Here is a 12,274-nt window from a genome sequence, read left to right on the forward strand (position 1 = left end):
AAATCTTCCCAGTTACATCATTATTAAACAAAATTTTGATCAAGTTTCCCTGTTAGCTTGTAAACTCTAAATGGGTGATATATTAGTAAGCTAACGTTAGCATTGTCATTTGGTTCTATGCAGCCCTAATCCAAACACCTGGCAGTTACCAAGTGTAAATATTTAGTAACAACTAATCTCTATGTAAGAATTCGTTTTAATTTAGTGATGTGTAAATATCTGTTTAGTAACTAGGTTAAATTTGAACTCATGATGAACAGCTAGTGCAACTGGTTCCTAATCCACAAAGATGCATATGATTACACTACTGTCAATGAAGATATCATTGTCTCTGCCTCTTCTGATGGATTTCTTTTTTTTATGATTGTGAATCATCTGATGAAAATTGGTGAGTCTAGAATATAGCCTTTTCTCATTCTTTTCAGATTCTTTTTTGTGTATGTTTAGAAAGGGCAATATTTTACTCCCATCTTTAAGCTGAATTTGAATAGTGAATACTCGGGGAATGTATCTTACAATTTACAATTTCATTCAGCAGATGCTTTTATCCAAAGCAACGTACATCTGAGACCTGATACAACACAAGCAAGGATCTAGTCAGGAGAGAACAATGCAAGTAAGTGCCACAAAGCTAAATTTGAGTATCTGCATGACAGCTATCATGCTATCATCAGCTATACAAATACAGTCCACACCATGTTGTGTATTTGTCCAGAAATCTGGAGGAACACAAACATCACAATTAATACACAAATGGACCCAGAAATATAAAAACACCAAAAGCTGTTCACTCACTGTTTTATGTATTAATTTGTTAAAAAAATGTTCATCAGGTAATGATCAAACATTAAGGTTTTGTGATGTAGCATGTTTCATTTTTTGTGTTGCTTTGTGCATAAATGTACTGTACTTACACACACATACACAGTCACACAGCCAATAAAACATCTTCATCTTTTGGTTTTGCCTAACGCAAAGCCTCAGATTATGAGCTGCAAGCTACTCCTTCCTTAGTAGATTTTAATGTGTTTGATTCAAAGTTGGCTCTTTTTTTTAAAACCACAAACTGTGTGATCTACCCACATCTACTACGCACTTTAATAATATTTAATCTGCCCAGCCTGCCAGCTTCACAAGGACCACGTGGCTCGGCGTCTGCAGTGTGATATGTGTTAAGGCCATTTGACCATTTGAAGTTGCGTGTATATCCTTACCAGATGGAGCCAGGCCAGACAATGCAGACTTCATGGCTGTTGACTTCACTGACATGCAATTTGCAAGTAAGACATTTCAGAATGAGAATGATGGATGTGTTTTTCCTGCTGATGCTTTATGTGACAAATATTTACATATACAGCCCTAAAGTGTCAGGCAGAATCACAACAGTCTCACCACACTTGAGTTGTAGAAGACAGTACAGAGAATGTAGCCTTTCCTTCTGCTTTAAGCTGATGTTGCAATCTCTCACCTTGTTGATTATAACACATGATCAAATGAAAGCTTGGTCTAATTTAGTCAAACAGAGCGGAGAGGAACGTATGGAGCATGCAAAGAGGAAAAAAGTCAATGGGAGGAGAAAGGGGATGCTGAAAGGTGACTCCATGTGTGTGGTCCTCCCCTGTCAGATGCCCTATAGGGAGGCGTGCATGCACCATGTTGATATTCAAAAGCCTTGGATGTTTGTTTAAAGTGAGTAATTGATACTTGCCACTGGAAGAATTTCCTCCAATTTGGCACAGAGTGTGAGAACAAGGGGAGTCCAGTTTGCCATGTCTGCCTGCTGTCGGCATGTGTTATGCTACGGGAAATACGCTGGCCCTGCTTCTCCTGCTTCTATGGAGTTCACTGCAATGGCAGCACCAGACCACACATACTGCCACTTTTATGGTGTTCGGCTGAGGATTCCTACCATCGGTGCCAAATTGCCTATTATTGAAACTTTCAATAAACAAGCAAAGAAATGTAATGCCGTTGTTTGGTTTGGAACCACAGTTGAAACACTTTAAGGCCAGTTTTTTAGGACACCAAAGAATGAACTATTTGAGGAGAGTGCAGACATCTCAAATTGAAAATATGAGCTCTTACTGGAAGGCCCTGGAAGATTAGTAGCATTCCCATGAAGCGCTCCCTAACTGAATTACTTTGTGAATTCATCTTTTGAATTACTGAGGCTGCTGCTGCTGTTGCTGCTGCTACTCCAGAGACAAAGTGTCTTCTCAGCCTATTGAGAATTTGTTGATTGCTGGTCCATTGAAAGAAAAGTGGTCATGGCTTCTTTGATCTCAACCCTTTTGACACCTTAAAACACAACATGAAAAAGTGTACTAAAGAGGCTTAGCCACGGCAGGATTCCACCTCAGTTGTTATCTTTGCCAGCATGGCGTTGCCTCCGAAAAGGGAGGATCTTTGCACTTTGTTTTGATTGCCGCTACTTACACCGCCAGCATCTCCTCTCATGCGCAAAATGGTGCTTGAATATCATTTTGATCATTTCATTCTTCTCCTTTCAGCTGCCCTCATTCTTGTGTCAGTACAAAGTGTGGGCCCTAATCCTTTAATGAATGTCTTCTTCTGGGGCTTCACATGGCAGCACATTCCAACCTCGGGACAGTGAACAGCTGGATGACTGTGGCGCAGGGTGTTTTATTTTATCCTGCATTGTCAGATGTTCGTGTTTGAAAAGCACAATTTATCTTCGTACATATCAGGGGTGACAGGAGCGGCAAACTGAAGGCTCACAAAAGAGAGAAAATCAAATCAGTTACTGGACAGACATCAGTTTAGCAACTCACTTATTACTGATCATAAAACCTACACTGGAAACTTCCTTTTAGTGTTTTTGCGGTTCTGGATGACTTACAACACGTTTGACAGTTTCATTTGAGAGTGGACAGGCCTTCATTTGAAGATCTGGTTTGATTGATGCAGGCAAAGATGGAAAAAAGTACCAAGATATTTTACTCAAGAAGAATAATTGCTTCCCCAGTCTTATGGACACAAGTCAGGGTGAAAGTAATTGCCTAGAACAGTACTGCAGTGAATGTAAATCATTTGTGTAAAAGGTTTTATTCTTATTGGGAACCCCATTAGCTGACACTTCAGTGGCCGCAAATCATCTTGGGGTCAACATGTCAATTTCTTGCACATTTCAACATAATTTTTGGTAATTGTTATCAGCTAAAGGAATGTGAATGTTATAGCTTTCTCATATCAGAATGTTAAGTCCACAATAAATGCTTTACTTCAAAAACTTACTGTACTTGCTATTCTGCCGAATACAAGAGCACAGCAGAATATTCTACTGAAGAAAATGATAAATAAAAGTACATACATTGAAATACAGTACAGTACACAGTAGTTTAAGCATTTTCATACATACAGGCGTTTCCTCTTAAAACATGAAGCAGTGACTTACTGTGAGCAACAATCCTGAGTCCTGATGCGATCTTCTCTACACCATGGCATCCAACCAAGATTTTTATGTTCTTTCCCTACACACAGGTGCAAAAACAAACAATGGTTGCCATAACCATGAGGGAGGATGTATTTTCCACATTCTTCACGTTCTTCTGAATGCTGCAACCCTGAAATTAGTGGTCCTCAAGGTCATCTAATCTGTGAAAACCAGCTATTACCTTGCCATTTCCATCTCTCCGACTGACTTGTGTCTTTATCACTCATTCATATGTGTCCATGACCTCAAATGCTGGTGCTGCTGGTGATGGTGCTCCTGCTGCTGCTGCTGCTTGATGATACAGATATCTGTAGAGCTGGACACAACTAAACTGTATAATGGCAATTAGTTACATCATCCTCATAGGCTAAAGAGGCCAGATAATTGTCCCCTCACTGCAAAATTTCATCCCAATAATAGCTCCCAATTGAATGTTAGCCCTGCCAAATAACACAATCACAGGCTCACACAGTCCAGAGGGGAATACATTTTGTGTTTTTTTCATTTTCAGTCGTAGATAAGATGTTGGGAAATTCAGCATGTGCATAAATGAGGTTAGAAACAGAGTCAATTGCTTGTGGCAGTTGTCCCCAGTGATTAATAACACCTCATCAGAAAGACAAGAGCCTCACTACATCAAGACACTGAGGACTGAAGGAGTTTCAGGAAATCACTGAACAGACAAGTCTGCAACAGATAATATAATAACTTGTCAAACATATGAAAAACATTGGTAATGAGACCTGGCGAGGTAATGCATTCCTGGATAATATATCAATATTTCTTAGCTGATGATGTCATAATTATACTAAAGGTTTAGATTGCTTGAAACAAATGTGGTTGTACATCCTCCAACCATAAAATGTGTAAAAGTGTGTATATCTGTTCTGAATGGTTTATAACACTATTATATGCAGTTATAAGACACATTTAAAGGACGTTTAAGTGTTTATTAACGTACAGTATTTAATAACTTCTCCAAAAAAGACATGTTTTCTATCATTACATATGTGGTTTACTATATTGTCATTCATTATGATTGTACACCAGCCTCATATCTGCTTATAATTACATTATCATGTGTTATAAACCATTTAGTAACTGTTTATGTACTACTTATAAATGCTAAATAGGGGGACTTAAAGTAAAGTGTTACTGGTGTTGTACTCAGTTAAACATACAAAAAGTGATGGAAGTGTGAAGAATGAAAAACAAAGAGAGCTCAAGAGAGAAGTTGAAACCATGCCTTACTTTTACAGTGCACACCTGACCAATATAGCAATATCTAGTGGCTGTGATTGTTGGATTTTCTTTTTCAGAAAGTTTAAAAAATAGTCTGACGCAACCCTCCCAATTGTAACATTGGAAAAGGAGATTTGAGACACTGTTAGACAATCTGATAAACACTCTGGTTTAAGTGTTCTGAGCCCCTTAGATTGACAGATAAAACCTTTTATTTACTTTTTATTCTCATAAATTATGACTTTATTGGGTAATATTCTTACATAATGCATTGGAAATTTTACACCCCGTATGCATCATGAATTATTATGATGTTTTCACATTTTTCATTTCTCGGAAGCACTGCCTGAAATCACTCTCTGTGTGCTACCTAGTCTTCTATGTTTGAGTATCCAAATTCTTTGTGTGACATTTATGCATCATATGATGCTCTGAAAAGTGTTCATAGCATGTACACTGCTAGCTAAAAAGCTTTTTTTCCTTTGATGGATATGAAACTTACAGTTTACATGCCAAACTACACCTATTACAGACTCAGCTATAATTTATTATATTAACAAGTTCTATGGTATTTGCAGCTCAGTTACAGATGAACATTTTATTGCATTTTGACAAGTCTGCTGAAATTACATTATCAGATGAGAAGTCGAGAAGAATTTCAGGATTATCTGAATATACTGTAAAGCATTTACATGTTCTAAAGAAAAGAAGCCAGCATCAGATATATCTTTTTATCCCTCATCACTCCCACGTCATTAACCTTCTGACATCAGGAAGCGTCTGCTGGCCTCCTCCTCAGCATTCCTTTTCTCTGATACCTCCCCGGTGACTGCTTGCACCTGTGAGAGACGCCCACCAATTCAACAATAAATAGGCCCAGGGATTCATTGTCATGCTACCTGTGTTTTTTAATGCTCACTGACAGATGTAGTGAATACTGCAGTAATATTTATTGTTATGCCAACCTTGTTTAAAAGCAGCTCATGCTCACTTGTTCTTGGAGGAGCTACTATCAAAGTCTTGGCTCCTCAGCCAAGTTGGAGTTAGATTGCTTTGCTGTTTTACATGCTGTCAAATATGTCATGATATAAATACTATTATTTGCTATTTCCACAATAATACCTGCACAAATTATGCTTTTACAATATGTTTCACCTGTACTATTGGCTCTATAAAGATGTAAATATTGGCCACTGGAGCCTTTAATTTGAACCATTCATTCTCAGATGCTCAATGAATTCAATCCGACTAGACACCAAACTCCTATGGCTTCTGTTAAAGTCAGTGGTTTGAAAATACTGTATGGGTTCAGACATACCACAACGTGTATTTGCTGTAAAATGATAATGGAGAGAACAGAAGTACATGCTCCGTCTCTTCCGTTATCAATCTGTCATCCACCTCTCATTGTCCTCCAACCCAACCATGTCTTTACCAGTTAGCCATGCAGTCACTTTTTCCCCCAAGTGAATTATCGCTTTACATTTACTTTGTGGTATCTCGAAGGCTCTTGAGAGCGAGGAAGGCATTGCAATCTAATGGAAATTCGCCGCTGTAGCCAACATGGGAGAGAGATATACAAAGACAATTTTATAGCTGGTCAGGGAAGATTGCCTCTAGTAAGACATTTTAAGAACCATGTCTCCTAATCTTATGCCCCCAGTCTACAATAATCAGCTACTCCCAGAGCGCTGTATATCCTCTTTGGATTAGCTCATGCTAATAAATGCTATAAAGATATTTTCTCAGTCTAAAAGCCAGCTATGTGAAATGCAGACCTTTAGCTGCAGTAGAACTGTGAGGCCTCTGTGTTATAATCTATTTTTCAGTCTGTTGCTGATTATATCAGCAGCAGTGGTAAAGACAAACAACCCTATGGTATGATGTGGTGAAATGAAAAGTTTGGGTTTGACATCCATGATAAGATATGATTCAATACATGGGCACGCTGCACTTATTGATGTAATGTTACTGAAAATATATCTTCACTGCTCCTTCAGCCAAATTCGGATCATCACTTGGGCCAATGTTTTCTTTGCTTTTCAGGCTTGCGGCCAACATAATGTAGTCTGATGCCAGTGGGTTACTAGGCAAGCATCTTAAAAAGTCGGTATTTTTCAACCTGGACTCTATTTTCCCACCATTTCGTGTCTAAGTGACTAATGGGGACAACAGTTTTTGAAATTGGTCCAGTATTGAGTGAGAGTGCTTCAACTGGCAGCCGCGAAACAGGCTGCAATGTTATCCTTTGGGCCAAGAGCGCCCCGTCAATGTACGTCCACTAAAAGTGCTTGTTTTTGCCAATGACAGCTCAGATTGTTATTATAAGTGTCTGACAACATTATGGAAAGGATCCCTACAGACAAATAAAACTTTTTCTTTACCTTTTGCTTGATCCAGTCTGTTTGTTATTGTGTCTAACCAAGTCTCACTCAAGAAGTCTCGTTCTGAAATCTCTCAAGAGTTGAGTTGTTGTCGAAATCAGCTAAATATTCAGCCATGACAGAGTTGGAGAGAGGAGTGCCAGAAGGAGTTTGTTATGTTGGAGTAAATGTAGCTTAGTGTTATCTAACATTTTAAAAATTGTTGTCCCCTTAGATGCAAAAAGATGGGAAAATAGGGTCCAGGTTGAAAAATACCGAAGTTTTGCTTTAATGACCTTTTATAATGGTATTCAGTCTTGAGAAAAGACGCATCAAAAGCAAAAGGCCCCTCTCTCTTGCATCTTCTCAATGTGGAGTAAAGTTAAACCAGTGTGTTTTTTGGTGTGTTTGTGGTTAAGGCCATGACGCTGTAGCTTCCTGGACTGAAACCGTATCTTTCCAGACTGAGCCACAATAATGACCTCTCCCTAGGAGCTTTTTCTGAGATCTCTATACCCCCGTAGGGACACCAGAATTTAACTGGCAAATTAACAATGGGAAGATCAACTTTCCTTGTAATTAATTTCTGTGGCATTTTTATGGGCACTTTCTTCGGGTTATTGGGTCACAGTTAGTAAAACTTAAAGGTCAGGGTAATAGTCTCCGAGGGGTCTTTAGAGAAGGGGAAAAACATACAGTCTTTGGAAATGGAACGTTTTTAAAACGTTGCGCAGCTTCTTGGTTTTGTTTGTTTTTTCATGTGATTTTCTTCAGAGGAGCTTTTCAAAATCTGGACTGCCAGACTGTATTGACATTTGCATTTCAGGCATTTATCTGGTGATTCTATCTACCACAACTTCCAATGGGCGGAATAAGCTTAAAATTGTGGCTCTAGACTAGAACATTATTTGCAATAAACAGCAAGTAGTGTAATGTCACAGTGGTCATATTAGATGTAAAACATATGACATCATCATTAGAATAAAAGACGAAATAACAAAAAGGAGAAGATAGGAAAATAGGTTTATGATAGATTCAGTAATGTAATAAGTGCAACAAAGCAAGTCCAAAAAATGGGTAAAATTCATCAAATGGGTATAATATCATGCTTTATTTAACCTCCATTGCTAAAATTTTTTAAAAGTCTTGTTTTCTGAGTGCCCGCACACTGGATTATAGCTCTTTCTATTATTGACTGAAAAGGGTAATATCAGGCAAATGGCCAACATGACAAAGAGCAAGGTATATATAGACACCAAATTAGTTACATCATGTCAACGTCATCACAAACATAATTTCAGACAACAATCGACACCTGATCATGATCAGCTCATCATCAACGCCTTAAGAAAGTCACAAAAAACAGTCACAGTTCCCACAACATATATACAATGAGAAAAAAAAGATGCAACATAGCCAAAGAAGACTGTACAGATATTTTACAATACTTATTAAACAACAACATTTGTTAAAGGACCAAATAGGGCTAGGAAAAGCTCAGAGTTATGGCAAATAAAATATGCTTTAGGTAAGATTAGGAAACAACAAAGTTAGGAAAATCGTGGTTATGGTAAACAAAAAGGCAAACATCAATATGAACATAAATCCTCTACTCTGTTGTAAAATTTGCCAGGTGAAATGAAAAGTTATTTATTTTTATTTATATCATCATTTGTATTTATTAAGACTATCACTGTGAAGGAGTTAGGCTACACAGGAAAACACCTAATAAGCACGTCAGTTAAAACCTAAGAATGTTTAGATGCCTAAATTTCTGCATGGGCTTGCATATAGTGTGCATAAAAAGTCTTACATAACCACTTACACTCTGTTCCACCATTTTTTCAGACTTGGCTTCATGAGACTAATACCATTTTTTTTCAGTGATATTTTTAAAAATGCACCCTACGTTTTTCAGGGTAATAGCTATGAGCTTGAGATTAACATCTGATCTGATTTCAGCCAAGGAATCCTAACACAAGTCTGTTATAAATCTGTTCTCCAACCACATCTGTAGATATACTTGATCATAATAGAGAGGCTTCAATGGATCTACCATATGAAGCTAACCAACAACATACCTGAACAACCTCCAAATTTCCCTGGTGTCTATTTTTAACTCTAGGTCTTGCTGGATGTGCTTTTGCAAAAAAGTAATTTTTGAGACATATGGTACGATTTAGAGCTGGAATCATAAGACTGGTTTTATAATGGGAGTGCAAACAGGAAATCTTGTCTCTAGTTAGCATAAATCGTTTCTGTTGTGTCAGATTTAAGAAGTTTACTCTCTAAGCAAACGTCTTTGCCATCAAAATTTAGATTGGAAGAAACAATACATTAAAAATTCTGAGTGAGGGTTTCAAATCGTGGTGAGAAAAAGGAACGGGAGAATAATGGGTCATTTCTCACAGGGTTATTCTAAGTTCCTCAAAGCAATGCATTAATCATGTGTCCTGTCACATAATCCAGTATATTTTATATACAGTAATACATCTTTTGTGAAGATGAAAGCTGGACATGAAATTGAATTCCTTCTCCTTTACTTTGTTGTAAATTCTTGGCATTAAGCAGTGATTAAATTGGCAATAGCACGGTTGAGTTCATGTAACCTCCTTTAACTGAAAGCATCCAAACGGCTGACAATCCAAGAAAGCTAATTGAGAAGCTGAAATGAGAAGGAATGCCGAAATGAAAGTTGTTTTTTTTTTTTGCCCTCCTTCAAAAAGGGGGAGAAAAAAAAAACTCTTTTCCACCTTCATTCTTGTAAATCAAAACCACATGAGCGGCTATGCGCCCCTGATCCCCTGAGGTAAGACAATTCTGCTCACGGTGAGCAGCAACATGCTAATGACACTGCTAGACAGCCTTTATTACTGTGGGCAGAGATAAACCTGCACCGCCACTTTCAGTCTCTCAGGCGAGGCTGGGCAAACTTTGCCAGATTACGTTCTTTGCCCAAATTTTCTTCCCAGCAGTTCTGGCGCTGTGCTCCGTAATTGTCAGTGTTTCAGTCTGAAACTGCAATCTTTATGTGGGATGTACTCCCAGTTGCATTTGAATAGCTGTGATTGATCAGTGCTGAGGGGCTGTGATTATGTAAGACAGTGGTTTTATTTTCTTTGATATTTCAGCTAGTATTAGCAAGATGACACATTTTTGACTTGAATACACTGTATCAGTAAAACCACAACATGTTTGCATTTGATTGCCTCCAAGCACAGCATGCTTTGTGTGAGGCCTAAAATTTGGAAGGGAACTTTGCTGAAAGTTGCGCCTTGGGATTAATTTATCAAATAAAATCTGATAAACTTTCTTTGATAGCAATAGTGAGAAAACTATCAGTGAAGTAACCGACGTCTGACTGTCACAGCCACCCAGCATGTATGGGACACCTACCACTGCTGGGAAATTCATTATATTGTTGACTTTCTGACTCATGCTTTACAGTTCATGGGGTGGGGGTGTGATGAGAGGGCTGGATTTTATGGCACTGTTTGGTTGCCTCTAAATCTATAGATTAAACAGCTAAAATAAATCTTTACTGCTTTTCTTTAAGACTGCAGACTGGATTTATTATTCATGAAATAACAGAGTGATTTAAGATCACCAGTCAGCTCACATGACCAATTTTAAAATGAGGCACCCCCCAGTCTCTTTTACTATCCAGTAAGTTTGTAATTTTCTTGGAGTTTGATGGTTGACCTGCAGGCTCAATTGTTCATTAAAAAAAATGTTGGTGCAGTGAGTGCAGTGTGTGTGGGTTTCACCTGAGTGGGGGTCCGGGTGAAGCCAAACCCAACATTAGAACATTATGTCATTAAAAGTAAAGAATGATAACAGATGTTCCTGCAACCCCCTGAGAGTGTGGGCACTGAACACTGTAAGTCTTACGGTAATTCAGGAAACAGTTTAAACACAGAGCTTGATTTTAGTATAAACTTGCAATAGTTATTTAAAAAAAAATCAGACTTCAGTGGTAAGGTGTTTTCAAGTTTATGTCCTTGATTAATGTTTTACAAAATAATAAGATTTGAACATCTTATCTCTAAAGTATTTCTTGGCAATAGGCAAATTATTGTAGGGTAAGTTAAAGAGTAGAGGGACTCTTCTGTGGAAATTCCCTGATACATTGCACCATAAACTCTTTTTTAAGTGTCTCTGGACTGTTTTATATCCTGAAAACAGGGAGGCCTTGCTCTTAGATCTCCATCTTTTGTTTAGTAGCTCTGAATTCTTATCAGATTGTAATGGATGGGGTGAAATCGTAGCCAGAAATCAAGATTATGGCCGTCATGGGACTTTAAAATAGCCAGACCCGGGGTTTTTGACTACATTTACAGCACTGATGAAAGAACTGAGCCTGTACAGTATGATCAATCTGATGTAATCGTGGATGACAGGGTGAAATTGTCAAGGCTGAAAAAGAAAAAAAAGCTAATGTTACTTCAATGAAATGTTGCTGAAGTACCAGAATGAAAAGTAGAAGTGTTTTTTAAAATGAAGTTCATGGAAAAGTTTCCTGGTGACAGTTATAATTATCCAAACTGTGTCAAAAAGCTCCCTAAAAGAGAATGCACTGGGCAAAGTTAATTGCAAGTGTAGAGTAAACCATGCATAATGGTGGAAAGTAAATTAACAAAAACAGAGGCCATGTGAAGCTGTGGTGGGTAATGACAGGTTATATGCTGTGTTTTAGAGATTACAGAGGCTTAAGTCTCACTCTGAACTGTTCTACACTTCTGTCATTATTGACACTTTAAAATGCAAAGCTAGATTTGAAAAGGTTTTATATATACACATTATATGGAGGTTATAAAGATGATTCTGGGAATAAACACAAAAATAAACACAAAATCCAGCACCTGAATTTAAAAAGATGTATATGTGTATTTTTTTGTCTTGCACAAATAGTGCTGGGAAAAAACACATACAGTCTCTGCTGCTTATGACTTCTGAATATTACCAAGTTGGCAACAAACTACCAGGGATTACAATGGAGTTTTTGCAACTTAAATTCATTGTAGACAACCTCACTCTGGTATTTGACTTACTGTGACAAGGTGTTGCTTATCTTTAGCCATGCAAGTGGGGGTTTATATGTATTCTCTTTGACACCTCACGTACAAACTCAGATTAGCTGTGCTGAGATCATAGATATATTGTGAAGAGAGAGCAGAGCGACTGCTGGTATGTAATTTGACTCCTTTGGTTGAAG

The 12,274-nt window shown here is 37.9% G+C and overlaps 1 long non-coding RNA gene across 1 annotated transcript; it reads left to right on the forward strand.

Moving 5' to 3' along the window:
- The first annotated feature begins 574 nt into the window (after positions 1-574).
- Positions 575-3,318, forward strand: LOC122965449. The gene is made up of 4 exons (XR_006398230.1): positions 575-616; positions 1,121-1,280; positions 1,524-1,689; positions 2,511-3,318. It is a non-coding gene; the product is annotated as an uncharacterized LOC122965449 (long non-coding RNA).
- The last annotated feature ends 8,956 nt before the right edge of the window (positions 3,319-12,274 follow it).

This window comes from Thunnus albacares, chromosome 16 (genome assembly GCF_914725855.1).
Source record: "Thunnus albacares chromosome 16, fThuAlb1.1, whole genome shotgun sequence".
Lineage (NCBI taxonomy): Eukaryota > Metazoa > Chordata > Actinopteri > Scombriformes > Scombridae > Thunnus > Thunnus albacares.